Below are 25,984 nucleotides of genomic sequence, written 5' to 3'. Positions count from 1 at the left end.
GGTTTGCTTTGTAGCCTAAAATATGGTCTGTTCTGGAGAATGTTCCATGTGCATTGAAGAACAATGTGTACTGTGCTCCTGTTGGGTGATGTGTCCTATATATGTCTGTTAGGTCCAGTTGGTTAATACTGTTATTCAGGCCTTCTATTTCTTTACTGATTTTCTTTCTAGTTGTTCTGTCCATCATTGAAAGTGGTGTATTAAAATCTCCTATCATTGCAGATCTATGTCTCTCTTTAATTCTGTTAGAGTTTGCTGTTGGGGGTTCTGATGTTGGGTGCATAACTGTTTGTAACTGTTATGTCTTGTAGGTGAACTGATTCTTTTATCACGTCATTCTTTGTCTCTTATAACGGATTTTGACTTAAAGTCTATTTTGTCAGATTTTAATATTTCCACTCCTGCTCTCTTTTGGTTACTGTTTGCTTGGTATTTTTTTTCCATCCGTTGACTTTAAACCTATTTATGTCTTTGTGCCTAAAGTGTGTCTCCTGTAGGTAACACATGGATGGTAATTTTTTTTTTTTTTAATCTATTCTGCCAGTCTCTGTCTCTTGCTTGGAGCATTTGATTGTTTTATATTCAGTGTGATTATTGATAGGAAAGGGTTTACTTCAGCCATTTTGTTATACTTTTTTCTGATGGTTCTTTACTTTCTGTGCCAGGTGCTTTTTACCTACAAATTTTCTTTCTCTTTCATTTATTATTGCTGTTTTTGTTTTTACTGAGTCTTTGTTTTTGTTCTTTATTTTGGTGAGTAAATTTATGAATCTTTTTGTGTGGTTACCATTAGGTTTATATTTAATTTCTTACATTTAAAACAATGTTACATCTTGAAACCACCTGAACTTCCTCAACATATGGAAATTCTATATCTACACCATTCATTCCTTTTGTTTAGATGTTGTCACCATTTACAACTTTATATCTCAGGTTCCCTGTGTCATGGATTGAATTGTGTCCCTCCAAAATATGTGTCAATTTGGTTAGGCCATGATTCCCAGTATTGTGTGGCTGCCCTCCATTTTGTGATTTTCCTGTGTGTTATAAATCACAATCTCCACCTGTGGTTAAAGAGGATTAGGATGGACTCTAATACCCTTGCTCAGGCCATGTCCCTGATCCACTGTAAAGAGAGTTTCCCTGGGGTGTGGCCTGCACCTCATCAAGAGATAAAAGGAAAGGGAAGCAAACAGAGAGTTGGAGGACCTCATACCACCAAGAAAGAAGCACTGGCAACAGAGCGCATCCTTTGGACTTGGGGTTCCTGCATGCAGAAGCTCCTAGTCCAGGGAAAGAATGATGAGAAGGATGTTCCTCCAGGGCTGATAGAGACAGAAAGCCTTATCCTGGAGCTGAATTTGGACTTTTAGCCTACTTTACTGTGAGGAAATAAATTTCTCTTTGTTAAAGCCATTCACCTGTGGTATTTATGTTGTAGCAGCACTAGGTGACTAGGATACCCGTAGCTGATTTTCAACTACCATTATAAGCATTTAGGTGGTTGTCACGTGTCTTTACCTCAGGTTGTTCTCTGATGTCGTTGGTTTTATTTCTGAAGAACTCCCTTTTATATTTCTTGTAGGGCTGGTCTGGGGGTTACTAATTCCCTTAATTTCTATGTATCTGGAAATGCCCTAATTTCACCCTCATTTTTGAATGACAGGTTTGCTAGGTATACAACTCTTGGTTGACCTTTCTTTTCTTTCAGGAGTTTGTATATGTCATCCCATTGCCTTATTGTCTGTGGTTTCTGAGGAGCAATCAGTCATTAGTCTTACCGAGGCCCCTTTGTAGGTGTATTTCGCTTTTTTGTTGCTGATCTCAAATTTCTTTGCCTTTGGATGTGGAAAGTTAGTTTCATTTTGATATATCTCAGTGAATTTCTCTTGAGGGTCTAGCCTATATAGAGTTCGTTGAACTGCTTGAATGAAAACTGTTTCATTTTCATGAATTCTGGGAAGTTTTCGGCCATTATATCTCCAAAAATTCTCTGTAATTTTTATTCTTTTTCTCTTCTGGAATTCCTGATATGTGTGTATTATTCCTCTTGATGGTGACCCATAGGCTTTGTTTTCCTTCAGTCTTGTTTTTGTTTGTTCCTTATACTGAGTAAAATCAAATCTTTTGGACTGTTTCACTGAGTATTCCTTTCAGTGTTTCAATTCTACTTCTGCATCCTTCTATTGAGTTGTTTATTGTTACACTTCTGAATTTCAAGTTCTTGTTTATTTCAAGGATTCTATTCATTAAATTTGTTTTGTTCTTGTATTGTTTTCCTGATTTTTTTCTAGACTTTTTTTTTGGTTTTCCTTGATCTCTTTGAAGAGATGTAATAGTTTTTTGAAGTCCTTGTCCAGTAGTTATATCATCTATTCTTCCTCATAGACATTTTCTGTTCCTCTATTTTGTTCATTTGGTTGAGCCGCCTCTTCCTGTCTCTTCATATGATTTGGAATTGACTGCTATCTTTGAGGTGTTGTTTATGTTTTGTTGTTTGTCTTTTTTGTTTTTATTTTGATGTATCAGGAGCTTAGCTTTTTCCCTTTCTCTTTAGATTGCTTCCTTTCCTTTATATTGTTTTAACTGTTGCCTTCTGTTACTGGTCTATGTATGACTTTGGTGCTGATAGTTGTCTGGGTGTGCTCTCCTCTCACTAGTGGGTATGGTGGGCCACACACACATGGGGGTACTATGTCATTAGGCACGTATGTCTTCCCTTAGAGGACTGCGTGGAGGTGTGAGAGCAGGTCCCTTCCCAAATGAAAGGTACCAGGTGTCAGGTGGTCAGGATCCCTTCCCAGCTCTTGAGGAATAATGTGGTAACTTCACATTGTCAGGAGCAGTTAGTGCAGCCCCTGGCACATGTCCAGTCCACCTTATTTCCTTCCAGGTTTCTGTACACAGTACCTCTGCCTCTGGCTGTTTTCTGTGAAGTTGCCTTCCTGGGCTCCTTATCCAGGGATGTTGCTTGCTGCATTCCAAAATGGCCATGCTGTGCTGGACCAGCAGGCACAGCATGGACAATCCGTGAATCTCTGTGTTGCACTGCTTTTATTCTCTCTCTCCTTCCAATCAGTGCTCAATCCAGGTATTCAGCCCTCCAATTGATGTTCAAGAATCCAAGGTCATTATTTATGTCTGTTTTACTTAGTTTCTTGAGTCTTTATAGTAGGTGGATGTTATGGTGCACTATCTAAGCCATCATCTTAACTGGAGATTACTTTTGATTCGGAGGACTGGGAATAGAGATAAATTTTGTGATTCAACGGGAAATTATAGCACACCCTTATTGGTTATCAGATTGTGGCACTTTCATTGTCTCTGAGCTATTCTGCACCTCTTTGTAAATGCATAACTGATGGATATGCAAACTTTGTTTGGTAGCGTTTTAATTGTCTTCCTCCTCCCTAGGTATAAACCAGTTCTGGTACCTACCTGTAAATTAGACTGCATTCCTTTTACCTTGCCCAAACTGTCATTGCTTAGTAAATTTTCAGTTCTTCCAGTTTTCTTCAAAATCTGGCTACAATCCTTCAGGCTAACTCTTTCAATTTTCCTCCCTCTCACCTGAGATCTGAAACTGTCCAGATGCCTGTGGGAACTCCAGATTATCTTGGCCTTTTTCTCTAGGATCTGAAGAAGCCCTAAGATCTAGAGCCTAATGACTTTATATAAAACCTAGGAGGACTCGCCACCGCAGCAGACCACGGATGGGCCAAATTTCTTCCTAGATGAGCCACTGTCTGGACCACTGAAGAAGTCCAGCAAAATGCTCGAGGTATGCATGTTCTTCTATAGGAGGTAACTACGACTGTGGACATCACCAAGATCATCCCCATCTTAGCTTGAGAACTTCCAAGAACTCAAGGAATGGTGATGCATAATGGAAAGGTTTTCCTCCACCAACGTCTCAAAATCCACTGGGTTGATTACCCTCAGAGTTCAACTCTTTTTATATTAATATTTCTCTTTTCCATTTCAGGCATCTCTCTTTTAAAACGCCTGATTATCAGGACCCTAATCAGCTAAACTTTGCCACCATCCCTATTATGGGTTGAATTGTGTCCCCCTAAAACCATGCTGGAAACTCTAGTGGCACAGTGGTTAAGGACTACGGCTACTAACCAAAAGGTTGGCAGTTTGAATCAACCAGGCGCTCCTTGGAAACTCTATGGCGCAGTACTACTCTCTCCTATAGGGTTGCTATGAAACTGGAATCGATTTAATGACAACAGGTTTGGTTTGGTGTAAAACCATGTTGAGGCCCTAACCCCCACACCTGAAAATGTGACCTTATTTGCAGATATAATTGGTTAACATAAGGTCATACTACAGTAGAGTGGGCCCTAATCCAATACGACTGGTGTTCCCATAAAAAGAGAAGACACACAGAGACTCACAGGCCCAGAGGGTAATGGCCACGTGAAGACGGAGACAGAGATAGGTGTTATGCTGTTATAGGTCAAGGAATGCCTGGGGCTACCAGAAGCTGGGAGAGAAGAGAAAGGGTCTTTCCCTAAAGATTTCAGAGAGAGCCCTGGCCCTGCCAATACCCTGAATTGGTTTCTAGCCTACAGAACTGTGAAAATGCATTTCTGTTGTTTTAAGCCACCCAGTTTGTGGTGCTTTGTTACGGCAGCCCTAGGATAGTAATACAACCTCTCAACAGATGGGGCAACTAGTTTTTCAGAACAGCACCAAGAATGCTCGAGAGAGTACTTCTTAGGCCCTGCTTTTGCCATTTAGGAGGTTTCTGATGGCCTCTTGAGTTGTTGCTGAAGAAATGATGTTCTTTTTAAAAAATTTTTATTTATTTTGTTGTTGTTATTGAGAATATACACAGCAAAACATACACCAATTCCAGTTTCTACATGTGCCATTTAGTGACACTGACTACATTCTCTGAGTTGTGCAACCATTCTCACCTTCCTTTTCTGAGTTGTTCCACCCCCATTAACATAAACTCACTCCCCCTGAGGTTCCTATCTAATCTTTCAAATTGCTGTTGTTACTTTGAGCCCAAATAAATAGTTCTTAGAAAGCAAAATGTTCCAAAACCCAAAACCAAACACGTTGCCTTCGAGTTGATTCCGACTCACAGTGACACTACAGAACAGAGTAGAACTGCCCCATAGGGTTTCCTAGGAGCGGCTGGTAGATTTGAACTGCCCACCTTTTGGTTAGCAGCTGCAGCTTGCTGTAGCTCTTAATTCCTGTGCAATCAGGGCTCCATACTGCTCCAGTCATTTTTCTTACTAATTAAGCTAAGTTATTGTTTGGTTTTAAGAATACTTCAGGGCATATTTGTGGCTTAAGGTTTAAAGGTTATCTCAGGGCAATAGTTTCTGGGGTTCATCCAACCTTCGTAGTGCCAGAAAGTCTGGAGTCCACGAAAATTTGAAATTCTGTTCTGCATTTTCCCTCTCTTGGTCAGGATTTTGCTACAGGATCTTTGATCAAAATTTAATGGTAGCCGGGCACCATCCAGTTCTTCTGGTCTCAAGGAATGATATTCTTCTTGAATAAATGAACACCTGAGAAAGGGCTACCCACAAATAACCACTCTAGACTCCCATATTCTGAAATAAGACTAACCTCTCCGCCATCCTTCAGGAACTCCCTTGTTTTATAAAACCCCAAGTTTTCTTCTTCTTCTTTAGAAGGTTCTCATTAATGAATATTCCCCCTACTGCAATAGCCTGAATAGAAACATCTCAGCTCTCTGGTGCATTCTGTCCTTCACACATCAGAAGTTTGTTTTCATATTCAACTTCAAACTCTATATTCCATTTCAATTGTTTTATTTTTTAACTTAGTTATAACAGTAACATTTCTTCCCAGGGAAAGTAACGGAATTTTAAAACAGACTATTTTAGGTTTTAACTGATACCATATGCTCAACTATATAATTTTCAGCAACAAATGGAATTATTTTTATTTCAATGCTATAACAATAGAGCATACTTCCAATAATATTTCTATAAACAAGTCCTTAAATTTTACCCCAAATGAAAATAGTATCTATTAGGTTGAGCCATTTAAAATTGCCACTATCCAACTATTTTTGGTCTACAAAAAGGACAATCTCATATGGCTCAGCCATTTCGGCACATGACTAGTGAATGCTGGTGAATAAATAAATATCTCGGGAAAAATGGGCTGTTTTAGATCTTGGTGGGACCCAGGTTCCTTGATAAGAGTGGCTAGTGAGTAATCAGATTCGAAGATTATAAACTCTAAATTAAAAAATACAGATTCGAAATTACCCAAAATGGGTCTACAGAGACAGAGGAAAAAAAAATGAAAGCATAAATTGGAGGTCACAAATGCCTACAGGGCCCAGGCGGGCAACTAGCTGATGAAGACAATAGGTGCTAGGCTGTGTCTATTGTGAACAAGAACAAAACTGTCATAATTATACCTGCAGCAAAACAAAAGTCTGTGGATAGCCCAGCAGAAAATTGAGAACTGCAATTTTTTTAAAAAAGCAAAAGCAATCACATCACTAAAGAACAAATTCTGAACAAAACAAGCCAAGGGATTTAATTTTTTTGAAGTGGCTGCCATAGGCTGGCACAAGCTGCATTACCATGCTGGTCTGGAGGAAGGTGGACCCTTTACACACCTAGCTTTTAGGAGATGCTAGCAAAGTAAAGTGTCTGAGGATGGATGCTCAGGATGTTGACAGTTTTTAAAGCCATGTATGCTGGATAAAGGAGAGAGATTTGTTTAGCCTGGAAAGGACTGGAAGGGATCTAACACATGGAGTCGCTAGGAGTCAGAATTGACTCTATGGCTACCAACAAATTAAGACAAGGAGTCTCTGGGTGGCAGAAACGGTTAAGTGCTTGACTACTACCCAAAAGGTTGGTGGTTCGAAACCACATAGAGGTACCTTGGAAGAAACTCCTGGAGATCTGCTTCCGAAAGGTCACAGCCTTGAGAACCCTATAGAGGGCAGTTCTACTGTACAACACATGGGGTCTTTATGAGTCAGAATGGATTCCAGGGCAACTAGTGGTTATTTAGGACAAGAAAATGCCTCTTGGCAGAGGAGAATGAATTTACATACCAAGTGGCCTAAGGAAGTATTCATTACGAGTATACAATTTGAGGGCTGTTTTTTTTTTTTTTAAGTACTATAAACTATTTGAATTTTGCTTTCTAGTCCACAGTAAAGCCATACATATCTTAATATAAAAATAATACTATTTCCCACCCATCTTCACATAATAACGCTTTAAGAATAGTAATAGCTATTACTATGCCCACTAGGTACCAGACCTTAGCCAAATTAGTAATAGCTTTGAACCAGTGTTATTAGATGTTACTATTATTTTCATACCCATTTTATAGATAAGGAAATTGAGTCACAGAGAGATTAAGTCACAGAGCTAGTTAAGTGGCAGGGTCAGGATTTGAATCTAGGGATTCTAACTTCGGTGCCTGTGCCCTCGACCACTCTTCTGTGGGGCTCCTTGATTTTCTGGGGCTCCAAAAGCTCTAGGACAATAGTTGAATAGATGACCTTGAATGAACTTCCCAAATGTGAACATTCAACTCACACGCCCTACTTTCTAACCCTTTCTAGATCTATTCCTGTAAACTGTAAAACAGAATACAAATGCTCAGAATCATTTTGACATGTTGCACAAAATCAGCCAATAGGAAGATGCAAATTAAAATCACAATGAGATACCACCACACACCTACAGAAACCTATAGAAACATCGGAGATTGCATGGTAGAATTTCGCAAGACCAATGACTTATTCATGGCAAATACCTTTCTCCAATAACATAAATGGTGGAACTTGCCGGATGGAGTACACAGGAATCAAATTGACTATATCTGTGGAAAGAAACAATGGAGAAGCTCAATATCATCAGTCAGAACGAGGCCGGGGCCAACTGTGGAACACACCATCAATTGCTCATATGCAAGTTCAAGTTGAACCTGAAGAAAATTAAAACAAGTCCACAAGAGCCAAAATATGACCTTGAGTATATCCCACCTGAATTTGAAGATGATCTCAAGAACAGATTTGACACACTGAACATTAATGACTGAAGACTAGATGAGTTATGGGATGGCATCAAGGACATCATACATGAAGAAAACAAAAGGTCATTAAAAAACAGAAAAGAAAGAGAAGACCAAAATGGCTGTCAGAAGAGATTGAAAGTTGCTCTTGAACATAGAGTAGCTAAAGCAAATGGAAGAAGTGAAGTAAAAGAGTCGAACAGATTTCAAAGGGCAGCTCAAGAAGACAAAGTAAAGCATTTCAATGAAATGTTCAAAGACTTGGAGTTATAAAACCAAAAAGGATGAACACAGTTGGCATTTCACAAGCTGAAAGAACCGAAGAAAAAAAAAATTCAAGCCTTGAGTTGCAGTACTGAAGGACTCAACAGGCAAAATACTGAATGATACAGGAAGCATCAAAGAAGATGGAAGGAATATAGTCACTGTACCAAAAAGAATTGGTCAACATTCAACCATTTCAGGAGATAGCATAGGATCAGGAACCAATGGTACTGATGGAAGAAGTCCAAGCTGCACTGAAAAGAAAAAAAGGCATTAGCAAAAAACAAGGTTCCAGGAATTGACGGAATACCAGTTGAGATGTTTCAACAAATGAATACGCTACACGTGCTCACTCGTCTATGTCAAGAAATTTGGAAGACAGCTACCTGGCCAACCAACTAGAAGAGATCCACATTTGTGCCCATTCCAAAGAAAGGTGATCCAACAGAACGCGGAAATCACCGAACAATATGATTAATATCACATGCAAGTAAAATTTTGCTGAAAATCATTCAAAAGCAGTTAGTTGCAGCAGTACATCGACAGGGAACTGCCAGAAATTCAAGCTGGATTCAGAAGAGGACATGGAACAAGGAATATCATTGCTGATGTCAGATGGATCTTGGCTGAAAGCAGAGAATACCAGAAAGATGTTACCTGTGTGTTATTGACTATGCTAAGGCATTCAACTGTGTGGATCATAACAAATTATGGATAACATTGTGAAGAACAGAAATTCCAGAATACTTCACTGTGCTCATGAGAACCTGTACATAGACCAAGAGGAGATTGTTCAAACAGAACAAGGGAATACGGCATGGTTTAAAATCAGGAAGTGTGTGTAAGGGTTGTATCCTTTCACCATACTTATTTAACCTGTATGCTGAGCAAATAATCCCAGAAGCTGGACTATATGAAGAACAGGGCGGCAAGACTGGAGGAAGGCTCATTAACAACCTGTGTTGTGCAGATGACACAACCTTGTTCGCTGAAGGCAAAGAGGACTGAGGCACTTACTGATGAAGGTCAAAGATCACAGCCTTCAGTATGAATTACACCTCAACATAAAGAAAACAAAAATTCTCACAACTGGACCAATAAGCAACATCATGATAAATGGACAAAATATGTAAGTTGTCAAGGGTTTCATTTTATTCGGATTCATAATCAATGCCCATGGGAGCAGCAGTCAAGAAATCAAACGATGCATTGCATTTGGCAAATCTGCTGTAAAAGACCTCTTTCAAGTGTTGAAAATCAAAGATGTCACTTTGAGGATTAAGGTGTGCCTGACCCAAGCCACAGTACTTTCAATCACCTCATATGCATTCGAAAGCTGGACAATGAATAAGGAAGACTGAAGAAGAATTAGTGCCTCTGAATCGTGGTGTTGGCGAAGAATATTGAATATATCACGGATTTCCAGAAGAATGAACACATCTGTCTCAGAAGAAGCACAGCCAGAATGTTCCTCAGAAGCAAGGATGGTGAGACTTCACTTCACAAACTTTGGATGTGTTATCAGGATGGACCAGGCCCTGGAGAAGGACATCATACTTGGTCACGGAGGTTAGCGAAAAAGTGGAAGACTCTCAAAGAGATAGACTGACACGATGGCTGCAACAACAGGCTCAAACATATGCAGGGCTGGGAAGACGGTGCCGGACCAGGCAGTGTTTTGTTTTGTTGTACACAGGGCCTCGATCAGTTGGAACCAACTTGATGGCACCTAACAACAACACGCATCCATCAGAATGGCTAAAATAAAGAAGAGTGACAACACCCAAGGCTGAGGAGGACGTGAAGCAACAGGGACTGTCATCCATTGTTGGTAGGAACGTGAGATCGTTCAGCTGCTGTGGAAAACATCTTAGCAGTTTATCTAAAAAAACTAAACCATCAACCACGTATAACCCAGCAATTACACTCCTGGGTATTTATCACAGAGAAATGAAAACTCATGCCAGGCAAAACCCTGTACATTGAGGAAGACGTGGCTGCGTTTGGTAACTCCCTCACGTTCCAGGAACTGCCCCTCCCCTTTACCTGCAGGCCTACGGTGGGTAATGGCAGTTACTAGCCCACGGTTACTATACCAGCCCTAGATGATTTCCTAAAACAATGGCGCCCACACTGTGGCAGACACCCGAACCTCCTGGGAGGCTAGAAAGACAGATGGTAGGCCCTGCCCCCGGGGGTTTCAGATACAGCAGTTCTGGCATGGGGCCCAGTGATTTCTCTAACAAGTTCCTGGTTACTGTTGAGGCACCGAAAACATTTAAACCTCGCAGTTTTGTAAACTGTCCTCTTATTAAACTCATATCGGTAGGACTCTGATCAGGCTAGAAATTCCTCTTAGCATGAAGGAAAAGCCAGTTAATACAGAATTATAGGTAAAAGACTTAAAATATATGTTTGAAACAATACTTAAAGTGTTTTTTTTTTTTTTTAGTCAAAGTGGTATGTTAGCAAGAGCACGAGATCTGGATCAAACTGAGGCAACTCGAGCAAGTTACTCCGTGCATCTCAGTCTCCTTATGTGTTGAAGGAGAATAACGGTGGTACCTGGAATATCCACAAAGAACACTCACCCGTATTTAGTATGCCCCAGCAGACCCTGGGAAGCATGGTCACACATGGCAGGTCTGACGCTACAGCCTGCACACACTCCTTTCTTTGACTTACTCTGCACCTCTACTTACGGTTTAAAGTTTTAAAACAGAATGAATATGTTTATTGAGACAAACACCATCCTTAAACACCCCTCCTCCCCATTTTTTAAGGGGGTGGAAGTTAAGCTAGGCGCAAGTGTAAACCATTGGTTATCAGATTCTTGATAAGGAATGCAGTAAGAACCAGCCAACAGACATGGAGCCACTCAAAGAGGGAATGGAGGTGCAGGTCATGGTCTCAAAGAGGCGAAGTGGCAAAAGCAAGAGGTCAAGAACTTGTCGATCTGACTGGAGTCATCACCAAAACCAAAAAAAAAAAACCAAACCCACTGCCATCGAGTCGATTCCAACTCATAGCTACCGTACAGTACAGGGTAGAACTGCCCCATAGGGTTTTCGAGGCTGTAAATCTTTACAGAAGCACACTGCTACCTCTTTCTCCCACAGTGCTGGTGGGTTCTGGGTTCAAAATGCCAAATTTTTGGTTAGCAGCTGCACTTGCCACTGTGCCACCAGGGCTCCAGAGGCATCATCCCAGTTCACCTCTAACTGGGCAGGACACAGGTATCAGTGAATGCAGTGCTTTTAATAGATTCATGAAGATCCCATGTTGGCTTTAGACAAGTAATGAAGTAGTTTCGTTCTCAGAGTACTGAACTAACTGACGGATTAGAGCATTTAACATCCATTTGGACATGCTGTCAGGAGGGATCAGTCCCTGGGGAAGGATATCATGCTTGGTAAAGTACAGGGTCAATGAAAAAGAGGAAGACCCTCAAAGAGATGGATTGATACAACGGCTGTAACAATGGGCTCAAAATAAGAACAATTGTGAGGATGGCGTAGGACTGGGCTGTGTTTTGTTCTGTTGTAGGGTTGCTGTGAGTTGGAACCGACTCAGCCGCACCTAACAACAACAGGTTTTCACTTGCTAATTTTTGGAAGTAGATCACCAGGCCTTTTTTCCCAGTCTGTCTTCTACAAGCTCTCCTGAAACCTGTCCACCATGGGTGACCCTGATGGTACCTGAAATACCAGTGGCATAGCTTCTAGCATCACACCACCATGCAAGCTACCACAGTACTGCAAAATGACAGATGGGTGGTAGTGTTAATAAACAGAAATGACATCTTTGCTTTTCAACACTGTTTTTTCCCCAACACTTTTAAAGAGTTCGTTTGCAGCAAATTTGCCCAATGCAATACATCATTTGATTTCTTAACTGCTGTTCCCACACGCGTTGATTGTGGATCCACGTAAAATGAAATCCTTGACAACTTCAATCTTTTCTCCATTTACCATGTTGTTGCTTATTGGTCCAGCTGTGAGAATTTCTGTTCTATGTTGAGGTGTAATCCATATGCCTGACAAAAAGTAGGTACTTAATAAATGCTGAATAAATTCATGGCTGGAAATACTGTTTCCGCCAAGTTCTCAGATTATTACCTTCATTTAATTTAGTAGTGTGTATGTATAAAATAATTCTAAAATCGGTTCCGAAGTTTATTGTTAGTACTGTTTGATATTAAAAATATAAACATCCCATGTTATTTTTAACTCTGAATTTTAAATTACAATAAAAATTGCCCATCAAAAATTACAAATAATGACCATAGTAGCATCCATGGCAGAAAGTGGGCTCTAAGCTCATTTGTTCTTTACCTACAAACCTGACAACGTGCTCGACAGAACCTGCACACATCAGAGTCACATCTTAATCGGTTGAAGTAAAGTGAAAGTTAAAACTACCCTTAAAAAATTCCTTAAATTAACAAGGTAAGAGTTAAAAGAACACTCAAAAGCCATGAATTAGCTTCCTTTCTTTAAGCATCTTTTCCCCTGGGACAGTAGGGCCAAGGTCTCTATCCAGCCCCAGCTCCATTTCCCACCAGGTATAGCTGAACTAAGGCTAGCACGCAGAGATGGGATTCCATTTTACTGTTTCTGGTGGACCTATTTACAAAATCCAGGTCCTGGATACCCTCTGCAGTCCTAGGAAAGGTGCCTCCTGTCGTCTAACACATAAACAGCTCATTCTCCCCATTAGGAGCACCAAGCTCTCTAACGGCCAGGACACAGCACTCTAGGCAGTGGTTTTCAACACTGGTCACACACTGAAATCACTGGGCACTAGGAAAAATCACTGTGCTCTGGTCCCCCCGGAGACCAACAGAATCAGAATTACTGAGGAGGGACTTGGGCATTTTTTCAACAATAAAGGCTTTCTATTCAGGGAAGAAACTCGATCCTGGTTGAGGTAGGATTTCATGAACTAAAACATCAAAAATGCTTACTGTCAATTACTTAGTGCCTATGTTGTAAAATTACTGTTTCCATTTTTGTGAATTTGATATTTACCTAAATGAATGGGAAATGAAGTATGTCTGTTAAAACCTAATCAATCTCAATTTGGTAAAAAAAAAAAAAAATTCTGCATATCTAAGCTTCTCTTACATAATGAAAAGTCGGAATTTTAGAATTATCAAATTTGACAGCACCAATTTAATAAGGCACTTTAGAATTATGTCTACTAGCACATTCTGTGAAATTTTGGTAATATAATGTTCCTAGTTTATAATTATATTTCTCAACCATTTTAAAAATTGTAACTTGAACAAAGGATTTTAAGTGAAAAACACAGAAGTGGTCAGATATCCAAGAACTGGAAATTAGGAGACAATTGAGGTATCATTTCCCTTGAAGCTCTTAGACCTTAGTCTCTTGGTTGAATCAGCATTTGGCAAACATCTCACCTAAATTTTCACAGGTGCTGGGATTACAATAAGACTGATAATATTCTCCACAACAACTGACTGATTTCCTTGTCTCCCTTTTGTTCTTTTTGGAGTCAATAACAGCCGATTCTATAATCAGTAAATATTATAAAATGCAGCTTGTAAATTACATTCCCACTAATGAAATACCACTTTTAATTCTTTTTTTTTTTTTTTTTAACACTGCAGTCCCATTGCTAAGAAAATTTGAAAATCACTGGACTAGATGATTTCTAAAGCCTCTTGCAACTTTGAAATTCCATAACCTTAAGAATAATGGAAACATGATATAGTGATCAAGGTTTCCTAGAAGGAAGTATTAATTAATTCAGGTGGAATTTACAGGTGAAGTCCAGAAATTTATAGTACAATCATGGTTATACCTCTGTGAAAAGTGTTTAAAGACAAAAAGGAATGTGCAAAAGAAGGTGTTCATTGTAGCATTACAGGTGTTTTCCAAACTTGCTGTGATGTTATTGTTTTTATAACAAACCGGGAGAAATTATAGCAGAGTTGAAAGATCATACAATTTAATGTTGCCGAATATAACTAAAAAAAAAAATAGTTTCTATTATAATCTGCTAAGTACTTCAATGAGAAAGCAAAATTTAGAAGTTAATATGAAATATGGTTGCTTAGAAGTATAATAGAATAAAAATAAAACAGCCAATTTTTACAAAATTGGAAACTGTACACCCAAAAATATGTGGTAACTTTCAAAACAGTTTCTTTAGGAAGAGTTACTTTATTTCAAGAGTTCCCTGGCTGGCACAAATGGTTACGACTGGCAGTTTGGGCCCACTCAGAAGAACCTAGGAAGACATGCCATTGAAAATCCTACGGAGCAGTTCTACTCTGTACACATGGAGTCCCACGAGCTGGAATCAACTCGACGGTAACCAACCACCACCACCATTTTATTCCAAATAAAGTACCACTGTTCCAAACTCTTGTCAAAATTTCTGTTTTGAAACCAGGGCTTTGAACTAGCTCAGTCACGGCTGATGAAGCAAAATTGGAACAGGCTCAATTTTTTTGATTTTTAAAATTTGGGTGAAGCGGAACAATAACTGAAACGTGAAAAATTACGAGTTGAAGCCCTGGAATGGGAGGCTCCAAAGTGGCATAGTGAGCCCTTTCAGGCTCCTGATGCAGGAGACTGGACTATAGCCAGCACTGCTGAGAGTGACACACATTCAAAGCAGCACGGTCTTTGAGTGGCCGCCATTTTTGAGCAGGGCATACCTGCTTCCAACACATCCGGTCAAGAGATTTTGTTGCTATGCAACGTGCAGGCTGCCCGTGTCTTCTAGGATGGAGAGTAAGTTTCTACCAGGGCTTCGATCAATAGTTTTTCCCCTTTAGATTCACCCATATTTAAAAAATTCAGGTCCATTTGGGTTTCGCTGTTGGCCATGACTGAACCAGGCAGAACTGGTCCAAAACCTTGTTTGAAGCTGCTTGCAGAGCCTAACATACATTCTTTTGAATTGAAGGTGATATAATTGTGCTTTCCAGGTGGACTTGGTTTCTAGAAACAGCCAGAAGCGATTAAAAATTTTTCTTGCATGATTCGCAATCTCTGAATGAAACAAAACATTTTTATTTTTTCCAATCCAAGCAAACGTTTACTAAGGATGTTCTTTTAAACATTTTTTATTTCCAGAATAGCTTTATATGGAGTGAGGGAAAGAAATCTTTGGGGCTCACAACAAGATGAATATTAATTTGTTCATTAACCTACACTGTTCAAATGTCTTTCATATCATGAATGAGACCGTAAAATATACACTTTTTCACTCCTCTCCCCTTATAAGTTTTTTTTTTTTCTTGAAAGGGGCTTTCATTTACAATTTCATCAGTAGAGTTGCCGGCCAAACGGGCAAATTATTAAATGAAAAGTGTATGTTATTACAGATATTTGTATAGTCCTCCCATTAAAAATATTTCTGCCTTTTTCTCAATACACGCTAATCCTGGACAAACCAATTTCTGTAGGTATTCCTTCTCCCTCTCTGGAGGTTCCTTCTCAGTCACCCCTGTAGGATCCTCTTCCTCAACCAGCCTCTTAAATGTTGGGACCTTGAAGTAGTCAGTCCTCTATATCCTGTCTCTCCTTAAGACAATTTCATGAACTCTCCATTTCTTCCATCACTACCTCCATGCTAATGACCCCAGAGTCCATAATTATGGCCTAGCTCTCTTCTGGGCTCCACATTCGAGGATCTGATTGTTTCCTGGAAAGCGCCACTTGGAGGTCCCAAAGGCACCTTCTACACAAATCAACTCATTCTGTCCCCCCTTAAACGTGCTTTCTCCTGCATTTGTAGGATCCCTATCACCTGGTTACCCATCTAGACACCTGAGCATCTTCACGGACCCCTCTCTTTATCCCACTTTTCTCAATCCTCACTGCCACTTCTGTAGTATATCACGTCTGCCCTGGACAACTACAACAGATTCCTAAGTGGTTGTTTTTTGTCCCATGCTAAAATTACGTTTTTCGGAAAAACCTCACCACTTTCCTTAGGATAAAGTCCAAACCACAAACAAAGCTTACTGGACCCCTGAAAATCTGACTCTTGGGGTCTTCTCAATTCTGTGCCCTTTACAAACTGAGCTCTAGACTTTCTCTGAGGTCTTTGGAAACCGTGCATTTTAAGGACTCAGCCTCTGCCCAGACTATTCTTCCTGACTAAATCATGCTCAACCTTATCCCTCAATCCACAGCCTTCAAATTATGTTCTGGCCTTAAACTTCCAGCCACGGGAAGTCTTCCACAAAACCAAGCCTGGCTCAGGGGGCCCTGCCAAGTGCTCCTTCTGTGTTCTATCAGAGTATTTATCTCATAGCATTATCTTCAACTATTTTCTAGTTCTGCCCCCCACACTCTACTTTGAGCTCCCTTGGACAGGACTGAGCCCAGTTTGCCTACATGTGGAAAGACCAAACATGTATTCTTGAATAAACAAATAATAGTGAGAAGGAAAATATCAGAGGCAAATTGAACACTTCTGACCCCCCACAAATACTCCTTAGCATACTTTATTAATAAAAACAGTTGATACATTGCAATACTTCCTTTATATACAATTGGGAAGGTCTTTGAGGACAATGGAGCCCTGGTGGTACAGTGGTTAAGACCTCAGCTGCTAACCAAAAGGTCAGCAGTTTGAATCCACCAGCTGCTCCTTGGAAACCCCATGGAGCAGTCCTACTCTGTCCCATAGGGTCGCTAAGAGTCAGAAGTGACTCGATGGCAATCGGGTTTCGAGGACAATGGTGGCAGCCAAATATCTGGACTATTGGGCAACATAGTGCAAGACAATGCCACCTGCTGCCTGGACTACTAGGACAGCCTTTGTTATGGATTGAATTGTGCCCCCCCAAAATATGTGTTGTAAATCCTAACCTCCCTGGTGGCATAGTGGTCAAGCGCTAAAACTGCTAACAAAAAGGTCTGCAGTTCGAATCCACCAGGCGCTCCTTGGAAACTCTACAGAGCATTTCTATTCTGTCCTATGGGGTTGACTATGAATCAAGTTTATGGCAACTTTTTTTTTTCCTTTGTTCCTGTGGTTATAATCCCATTTGGGAATGGGTTCTTTGTTATGTCAATGACAGGAGTGGCATAGGGTGTGCCCTGGGTCAATCTCTTACAAAATATAAAATGAAGAGATTAAGAAAGTGGAGATGGGGGAGGAGAGATGCCAAGCCACATGAAAACTGCCCAGGAGCAGAAGCTCAGAAGAGACAAGGACCTTCCTCTAGAGCTGACAGAGAAAGCGTTTCCCCAGAGTCGGTACCCTGAATTTGGACTTCTAGCTTCCTGAACTGTGAGAAAATAAATGCCTCTTTGGCAAAGCCATCCACCTGTGGTATTTCTGTTACAGCAGCACTAGATGACTCAGACAGCCTTCCAGGTTTGCATTAGCCCCGCTCCCCTCTATAGTCTTCTCCAGCAGCATCCAGTGGTGATTTTTCCAAAACAAACTAGATACCATAACTCTTCAACCATGGCTTATGAGGGTCCTACAAGATCTGCAATCTGCCCACATTGGCCAACTCCTTACCAATCATTCCCCCCTTCACTCACTCTGCTTCAGCCATGCTGGCCTTCTTTCCTGTCGTTTCTGTAAGCTGCCAAGCTTTTCCCAGCATCAGAGTGTGCACTTTTGATTCTGCGTGGAAAAGTCTTCCCCCAGATCTTGGCAAGGCTAGCTCCTCATCGCTGTTCAAACGTCACTTTCTCAGAGGCCTTTCCTGACAATCTATTTAAAATAGCTCCTCATCTCCTAGTCAAACTCTACACATTACGCAGCTTTATTTTCTTCACATAACCTCCTGCTACCTGATAATTTCTCGTCCCCCTGTTAAAGCGAAACCTCCACAAGGGCAAATGACTGCATCTCTGTCGCTCACTGTTGTCTTCCCAAAGCCCAGGACAGTGTCTAATCAGTACACACTTGTTAAATGAACAAACGCACTTAATAACCCGGTGTGACTATGTCCTCATCTCTCCTTTTCCCACTTCCCCTTTACCTTTACTCATAGAAATCCGTGAGGATCGCTATCCTTGCAGGGAAGTCCTTGAGCCGGTACCACCTTCCCAAAAGAGTCCCCCCTTCCAGGCCAGGCGAGCCGTCCCCAGTCTGGTCGCTAGTGGGACCGGACAGACCCGCAGAAGGACCCGGCTCTCGCCTCGGAGGAGCGGCGGCGGTACAGGGCGCCTTCTCGCCTCTGGCCGCCTCCCCAACCTTAAGTCCGGGGCCCGTCTGCACAGTCGCCTCGCCCGCCGTCGAGATCAGCAGCTGCTCCGGTTACCTGTCAGCCGCCTGGCCAACGCCGCTGCGTTCGGGCATCGCCATCGCTAGAACGCCTGCCCCCTCCGGGGCACCGTAGTTCACGGAGAGTGCAAACGGGTCTCCGCCTCCCGCATGCGCACTGGACCCGTTCGCGTGCAAGGTCTCTTAGCAACAGCACAGAGTCCCTCCGTCGGGGGCGGGGCCTCGGAGGCCACAGCGGGGAAGCCGAGGGGGAAGTGAGTGAGGCCAATCGGAGACCAGTCCCAGCCTCGATGGGCAGGCCTCCTCTAACTGTCGCGAATGCGCAGGCGGCTTTACGGCAGACAGGGGGTGGGGGCTACTGGGGGAAAGGAGGCGAGAAGGAAGCAACCAACCAACCAAGTCGCCCCCACCCCCCACCCCCACCCACCCCGGACCTGGTTTACGGCTCCGGGCTCAGGCTCCACTGCGGCCGCTGATTGGCTGCTGGAGGCTTGGTCCATCCCAGTGACCCCAAAGTGCTGGAGGGAGGGGGCGGGGGTGGCCCAGTGCAAAGTGCACCTCGAAAGCCCCCCGTCCGAAGTCTCCGCGCCTGGCACTTCGGACCCTGTATGACCCGGGACTTTGCTGTCCCGAGACGGCCTGAGTCCCCTCGTAGCTGGGAGCCTCCGGCCCGGAGCGCGGCAGCCCTTGCTCCGAGCCCCCGTACCGGGACTGCCCCCCCACCCGAGCCTAGACTTCCTCCCTGCACCCCTGCCCCGAGGCTGCCCGGCGACCGAGACCGCCGCCCCCCGTCCGCTCGGCTGTCTGGATGCTCCCCGGGCTGGGGCCGTGAGGCGCCGAGGAGGATCAGGAACAGCCGTGTCCGGCCCTGCCTGGGGTGTAGCTTCAATGGAGAAGTTAGTGAGTGTGGAGGAGGCTGCAAGGAGGAAGAGGAGCAGCAGCTGAGGAGACAGGTAAAGTGAGTGAGCTCCCTCGAGAGGAAGGGACTGACTCGGAGGCTGGGAGGGGGAGAACCACTGCTCCTTCCTGCCTGACCTTACCACTCTCCAGCCCCTTCCTTAGCTCCCCGTCCTCAGAGCCCCCTCCTCCTCGCTCCTGGGGCGCTGCACCACTCACTTATTTCTGTTTTCCAGGGTTGAGCTGGCTAGGGGAGACGAGAGAGCAGGAAGGGTTCTGCTCACCCAACAGAGAAGAAGCCGGCGGAGTGCCTCTAACCAGCATCCGCTAGAAAGGTAGTGAGCACCGCCCTCCCCTCCCCCATTGTTTATTCCTGGCCCCTACTTTATTAGGCAGTGCTTTATTTTGAGGGTGGTTGCCTGGGAGTGCACCCTTTCCTAGCCCCAAGTTTTTCAGCAAAAACAAAAACATTGCTTGTGTCGTTGAATGACTTTTCTACCCCAGAGATGTGTTTTCCCCCCTTCTCTCTGTACGGTGTTTCCGCGTTTTGCATTATCTTTTGGGACACTATGCCATTTACTTTGCCCTGAGGCTTTGAGACTTTTTTTGTAGCTTCCCCGCCTCATTATTCTCATAGGAATTCCACAATTCCTTGTTAATTGCTTGTTAATTCTGAATGACTCTGCTTTTTAATTAAACCACAATTTACTCCCCCCCCCCCCCCCCCCGCATCACTTTTCCTCTACCTCTGTTAGAAAATCTTTTGCCTTACCTTACTGACAAGGGTTTGGTAGAGGAAGGTAGAGCAATGGGTTGAAATTCAGGAGTTTCAGGCAATAATTTGATTTTCCCCCCCGCAGTCAAAAGTGGGTCTGTAGATCTTAATAGCAGGAATGGTATGAAGACAGTACCTGCCCCTCAAGCACTTATGTAAATCAACTTAGGGCGTTTACTTGTGTGTGGCAGATGCGAATGGGCTCTGAAACTGCTATAAGAAGATAAATAATATTTGTTACACTTCAGATTCACTACAGGAACTTACACAAATTTAAACTGCATTTTGCTAGCAATCATTTGAGACTCAGGAACTTAAAGAGATACTTTAGTATGTTTAGAGATCGGGTTGAATTTTGGAGGTCTTCATGAATAAGATTTCTCATTACAAAACCCTTAATGGAGAATTTGCTGGGTTGAATTATTTTTTAATGTGGAGAAAATATACACATCAGAACATTCTCCAGTATAACTTCCACATTTACAATTCAGTGACATTGATTACATTGTTCCTCGTGTGCCCCCATTATTGCTGTCCTTTTCCAAAGTATTTCACCACCATTAACATAAACTCAATGCAGAATCTCTCCCTTCCTCCCTCCCTCCTATTCCTGGTAACCAGTAATCTTTGGTTGCTGCATATTTCCTTAATTCACATAAGTGAAATCATATAGTGCTTGTATGATCATACAGATGTTTTTGGCTCAGCATGTTTTCAAGGTTCATCCATGTTGTGGCATGCATCTGAGCTCCGTTTGTCTTCATGGCTGAGTAATACTCCATGTGTATACATACCTGATTTGTTTATCCATATGTTGATGGACACTTGGGTTGTTTGCACCTTTTGATTTTTGTGAAAAGTGCTGCGGTGAACATTGGTGTATAGATTGAAATTTAAGCGCCTAATTTGTGTGGTTACATTTCTGCTGTATTTTGTTGCTGCTTTTGAAAATGCACCAAAGGCAAGTTTAGGACATGCATGTAATTCCTAAAGACACAGGAAAGAAGTCATACAACAAGGCAGTTTAGAAATTGGCCAGAGGTATTAGTCTTCTGATATCCAGTGATAGCAGAGTATAAGGTGACTGATTGATCTTTGAGTTATTTTAATAGCTCAGATTGTTTAGGACGTTTAGGACAAAGAAGCTTTTAAAATAGTAGAAGTTGTCAAGAAATCTTTGCTCAGATACACTGGACTTTCTGCCTTCCATAAAAAGAAATTGATGTCTTTATTGATCTTTTTAATTGTCCCAACATGGTTAAAGATACTTCTAAAGGGTTTACAGAGTCTTAAGACCTAGAACTGGACACCAAAAGTGAGAGTATATTCACTGAGTAGGATTTAGAATCAGTATCTACAGATGACTGTTCCATAATGAAAACTTAGGATAGCTTTTATATGTATATATAAGGAATCAAAGGTAATTGACAACTTCACTTCAGTAAAAGCTACTCAGCAGACTATAAAAGTACAAGGCTAATTTTTGTTATTTAAATATGGAAATCACTGGAAGATACCTAATGATTGCTTTAGGACTTCTAAAAAATGCTAAAATATTTGAAGTATGCTGAAAGGAAAAAATGAAATATGTATTTTCCATTCAAGCCTTCTCAGTGAAATATTTTTTTTTCTGATATTTAACCCTAAGAAGGTTTCATTTCTGAGGGGTCTGCCTCCTACCCCCAGGTGGTAAGGAAGCCAGGTCTGTGGCCAGAATCAAACATGTAAGGTCAGAAGAGGTCACTGCTTTGCCCTGGTTTCCAGTCAGTTCCTTCTCATTGCTTAAATTATATCTCATTGGTCCTTTGAGCTTTTAATAGTTTTTTAAGTTATTAAAAAAAAAAACAAAAAACCATGGCCTTTGTGTCAGTCTGACTCACAGCAACCCTATAGGACCGAGTAGAACTGCCCCACAGGGTTTCCAAGGAGTGGCTGGTGGATTCAAACTGCCAGCATTTTCGTTAGCAGCCCTATCAACCACTGCGCAACAAGATTTCCTTTTTAATGTTAGGGGGTATTTATAAATTGTCAGCGTCTGTTATGCTCCTAATATCAGCATGAGTGAGAATATTTGGTTGAAGTTACTCCGAACGTTTAAAATATTTGAGTATTAATTTACCCACTTAGCCCATTAGGTAGTTTATGTTTTTTGAACATGTAAGTTAACTTGCCAGTCATGTGGTTAAAAAAAAAAAAGTCATCTAATTTATTTGGTAACCAAATACAGATTTATAATCACATAGGGAGAAAAATTGATTTAAATTGATGCTGTTCAGTGATGGGCCCACTGGCGGCTCCATGGAAGAAGAGACCTGGTGATCTGCTCCCATAAAGATTGTTATATGCCTTGGAGTCGATTTCAACTTGCAGTTGCCCAATAGGACAGAGTAGAACTTCCCCATATGGTTTCCTAGGCTGAAATCATTATGGGAGTAGATTCCCAGGTCTTTTCTCCCACGGAGCCACTGGTGGGTTCGAACTACTGATTTTTTGCTTAGCAGCCCAGCACTTAACTATTGCGCCACCAGGACTCCCCATAAAGATTGCAGTCTAGGAAACCCTGTGGGCAGTTCTACTCTGTCTTATAGGGTTGCTGTGAGTCGGAATTGACTCAAAGGCACACAAGACCACCGCAAGATGATACTGCCAGACATAGGATTAATAGGGTAACGGCAAGCACTCATTTATAATGCAGTCATGTGCTGCATAAATGTCTGTTGGAACAGTGTCCAATCACAGATATGTCTGTGCTCTTATAAGGTTATAATAGAATTCAGAAATTCTAATTGAAGAACAGAACATAGCAGACATAACCGTAGGTAACTAACGCGACAGCTTCTTGCACCCAACACCTATATCTCATGTCTGTAGTATACAAAGTGGTTGCGCTGTATTTAACCTATAACACGTATGTCTTGATTGTCATAACAAACGCCTGTATTACTGGTTTATGTAAGTACTGTCCTGTACTTTCTATCGTTATTTTGATGTGAACTCTCCCTATTTACAAGTAAAAAGTTTATCGTATGAGTGCATGCTTTCACTTGTAGGCAGCAGCATCCAATGTCACGTATCATCTCTTGAATGTTGTTGCGTTATCTCTGTTTAATTCTCTTTTGAAAATATTACTGTGAAGTGCATCCTGCCTCCCAAACGCAGCAAAACCAGTGCTAGTGATAGCAAGAGGCAAAGGAGTATCCATTTGAAAGTGAAACAAAAGGTATCCCAGGTGGCTTTGCTGAGTGTACGATACGGTGTTTCACAAGGTCCGAATCACGCAATGTTCTATTTCACAGAATGTATAGTGGACGTTAAGTGACGCATGACTGTACTGGTGGCTTAAACTTTGACTTTATGTCTGTATGAGTGATTTGTAAAATTTTCTTTGTCGCCTCATCCACATTTCATGAAAATTGTTTCTTCTGCTGGAACTTAGGTGACTTATGGATGAGTCGTGCATGATTAATCCTTACGTTATACAGCGAGGTCCGGTAATTTGGGGAAAATAGGAATACCCTTGTTTGATTTGGAACATAAGCACTAAGTCGACTTTGTTGAGTGATGATACTACATGACACTTGTAAATGCATTGTGGGCTACAAGCTCTTGATGAGACAAGGTGAGCTCCTCGGCATACGTGTCAGCCACATTGCACACACTGATTGGGCCTTACGGTGTTTCTGAGCCAGTCTTTGCTCTTAGGTCTTTTGGGCCATTGGTGGATTTTTTTTTTTTTTCTCAGAGCTAATACAGTTGGAGCTGCTGATCTTATTTTCTTGCTGTCCTGTATTTCTGTTTACTTTGCAAGGAAATGCTCATTTCTTTTTTGAGTAGCAAGCTGTTACCTTGTTTCTAGTGTGTGAAATCAGAAACTCAGCTCTAACTTGCATCCCTTAATCAAAAATGTGTGGACTCTTAATGCCAAAAGCCATTAATGACTAATCATTTATGCTAAAGGAAGTTGGGAACATGACGCCATATTTGGTGACAATGTATAATTTTGCACAGACCTTAAATACATTTTTTGTATGTTTATTTTATTCTTCATACTTAAGAATATAGACTTTTTTTTTTAACTATGTGACACAAGAAATTTTTGTTTTAAATGATGTTCGCTTGTCATCTCTAAGGAAACCAGAGTTTTAAACTAGGGGTTTAATTTACATAAATTTATAGTTTCTAATAGGGTCAACAGTATAAAAGCTGGGAAGCCTAGACTGTTTTCTTTTGACCCCATGTAGTGTGGAAAAGATAAATGAACAAAATTTAAACACAATATTAACCTTAGGCAAAAAGTTTTCCTACATAAAAGTAATATGCATTGGGGAAATGGTTCATTTTGATGTAATTCTGAAATCTGGTGTGTGTGTGTGTGTGTGTGTGTACGCGCGTGTGTGTGTTTTTGACTGGGATGGAATTTGTAAAGATTGTACCCTCAGAGTATCAGGAGTTCTGAGTCCGCAAGTCATCGTTACTTTAAAACAATTTACAATGAATATTTAGAAAATTACCTCCGTCATCAGTCATTTATTTATTGTTTATTTACCATAGGTGACTTTCATGAGCTGTCAGATTTTAGACTTGCACCCCTGAGAGGAAATAGGCTCTTTTCCATTCTCATACCTGGAGTTCTCTGTAGTTTTTAACAGGTACCTTTACCACTGGATATAGTATTTACTTTCTAATTCAGTGGATTGTTTCCCCTGCCCCCCCCCCACTTATTTATATGTACACGAACAGCTACGCTCTTATTACATGTTGCTCATAAAATAATACCAAGAGAAACTGAATTACATGTTAGATGCTTTGGACTATCAAGATATCTTGGTAAGGAATTACTGTCCCCCATGGTTCAAGGTATTGCAGCTTCCAGTGATCATGTGCACGTGGTATGTGTGTGTTTTTTCCTGTGAAGACTGATGTACTGGGTACATATAAAGAAGGTGTCTATGGTTTAAATTTATAGTTATTACTTAGAGCGCCTGGTATTGTCAGAACAAGGAAAAATAATCTTAAAATTTCTAAAATTATTTAAGCTTGCAGAGTTTTTATTAAAATATTACCCAGTGATAGTGCCTGTGCCTAGGCCTAGCACTATGCTTAGCGCCTATCAGGCATTCAGTAGACATTCGTTTGATTGAAGTAGCACATAAGGAATTTTCACAAGTTAAACCAGTGCGTATTTCTTGTGGGAAGAAATAATTCAGTCACTTTATCTTTAAGATAAAGCCTACCTTAACATTGGTGGTGGTTATTAAGTGCTGTTGAGTCGGTTCTGACTCATAGCAGTCCTTATGTACGACAGAACAAAACACTGCTGGATCTTGCGCCATCCTCACAATCGTTCCTATGATCGAGCCCCATTGTTGGCAGCCACCCTGTCCATCATCTCATTGAGGGTCTTCCTTTTTTTTGCTGACCCTCTACTCTACCAAGCATGATGTCCTTTACCAGGGACTGCTACCTCCTGATAACATGTCCAAAGTACCTGAGACAAAGTCTCACCATCCTCACTTCTAAGAGTCATTCTGGCTGTATTTCTTCTGAGAAAGATTTGTTCATTTTTTTTTGGCAGTCCATGGTATATTCAGTATTCCTTGCCAACACCACAATTCAAAGGCGTCAACTCTTCTGCGGTCTTCCTTATTCATTTTCCAGCTTTTGCATGCATATGAGGTGATTGAAAATACCATGGTTTGGGTCAGGTGCACCGCAGTCCTCAAGGTGATATCTTTGCTTTTCAACACTTTCAAGAGGTCTTTGCAGCAG

The 25,984-nt window shown here is 41.5% G+C and overlaps 2 protein-coding genes across 8 annotated transcripts in view; one reads left to right on the top strand and one right to left on the bottom strand.

The window, feature by feature from the left end:
* The window catches only part of LINS1 (lines homolog 1), a 43,930-nt gene extending 25,015 nt beyond the window's left edge, over positions 1 to 18,915 (bottom strand). Inside the window, exon 1 of one of the 2 annotated variants that reach the window (XM_010593866.3) lies at positions 18,581 to 18,915. The gene's annotated coding sequence lies outside the window, so the exon portion shown is untranslated. Of the gene's footprint in view, positions 1 to 18,298 lie in introns of both variants that reach the window. The other variant, XM_003413798.4, reaches the window with a different exon arrangement.
* A 68-nt stretch (positions 18,916 to 18,983) lies between these two features.
* ASB7 (ankyrin repeat and SOCS box containing 7) overlaps positions 18,984 to 25,984 on the top strand; it is a 66,372-nt gene continuing 59,371 nt past the window's right edge. For 2 of the 6 annotated variants that reach the window (XR_010317355.1, XR_010317356.1), the window contains exons 1-2: positions 18,984 to 19,496; positions 19,677 to 19,775. The gene's annotated coding sequence lies outside the window, so the exon portion shown is untranslated. Of the gene's footprint in view, positions 19,502 to 19,676; positions 19,776 to 25,984 lie in introns of all 6 variants that reach the window. The other 4 variants (XM_003413909.4, XM_064296246.1, XM_064296247.1 and 1 more) reach the window with 3 other exon arrangements.

This window comes from Loxodonta africana, chromosome 13 (assembly GCF_030014295.1).
Source record: "Loxodonta africana isolate mLoxAfr1 chromosome 13, mLoxAfr1.hap2, whole genome shotgun sequence".
NCBI lineage: Eukaryota > Metazoa > Chordata > Mammalia > Proboscidea > Elephantidae > Loxodonta > Loxodonta africana.
Note: the sequence above shows the minus strand (reverse complement) of the source record. Positions and strands in the feature narration are given on the sequence as shown.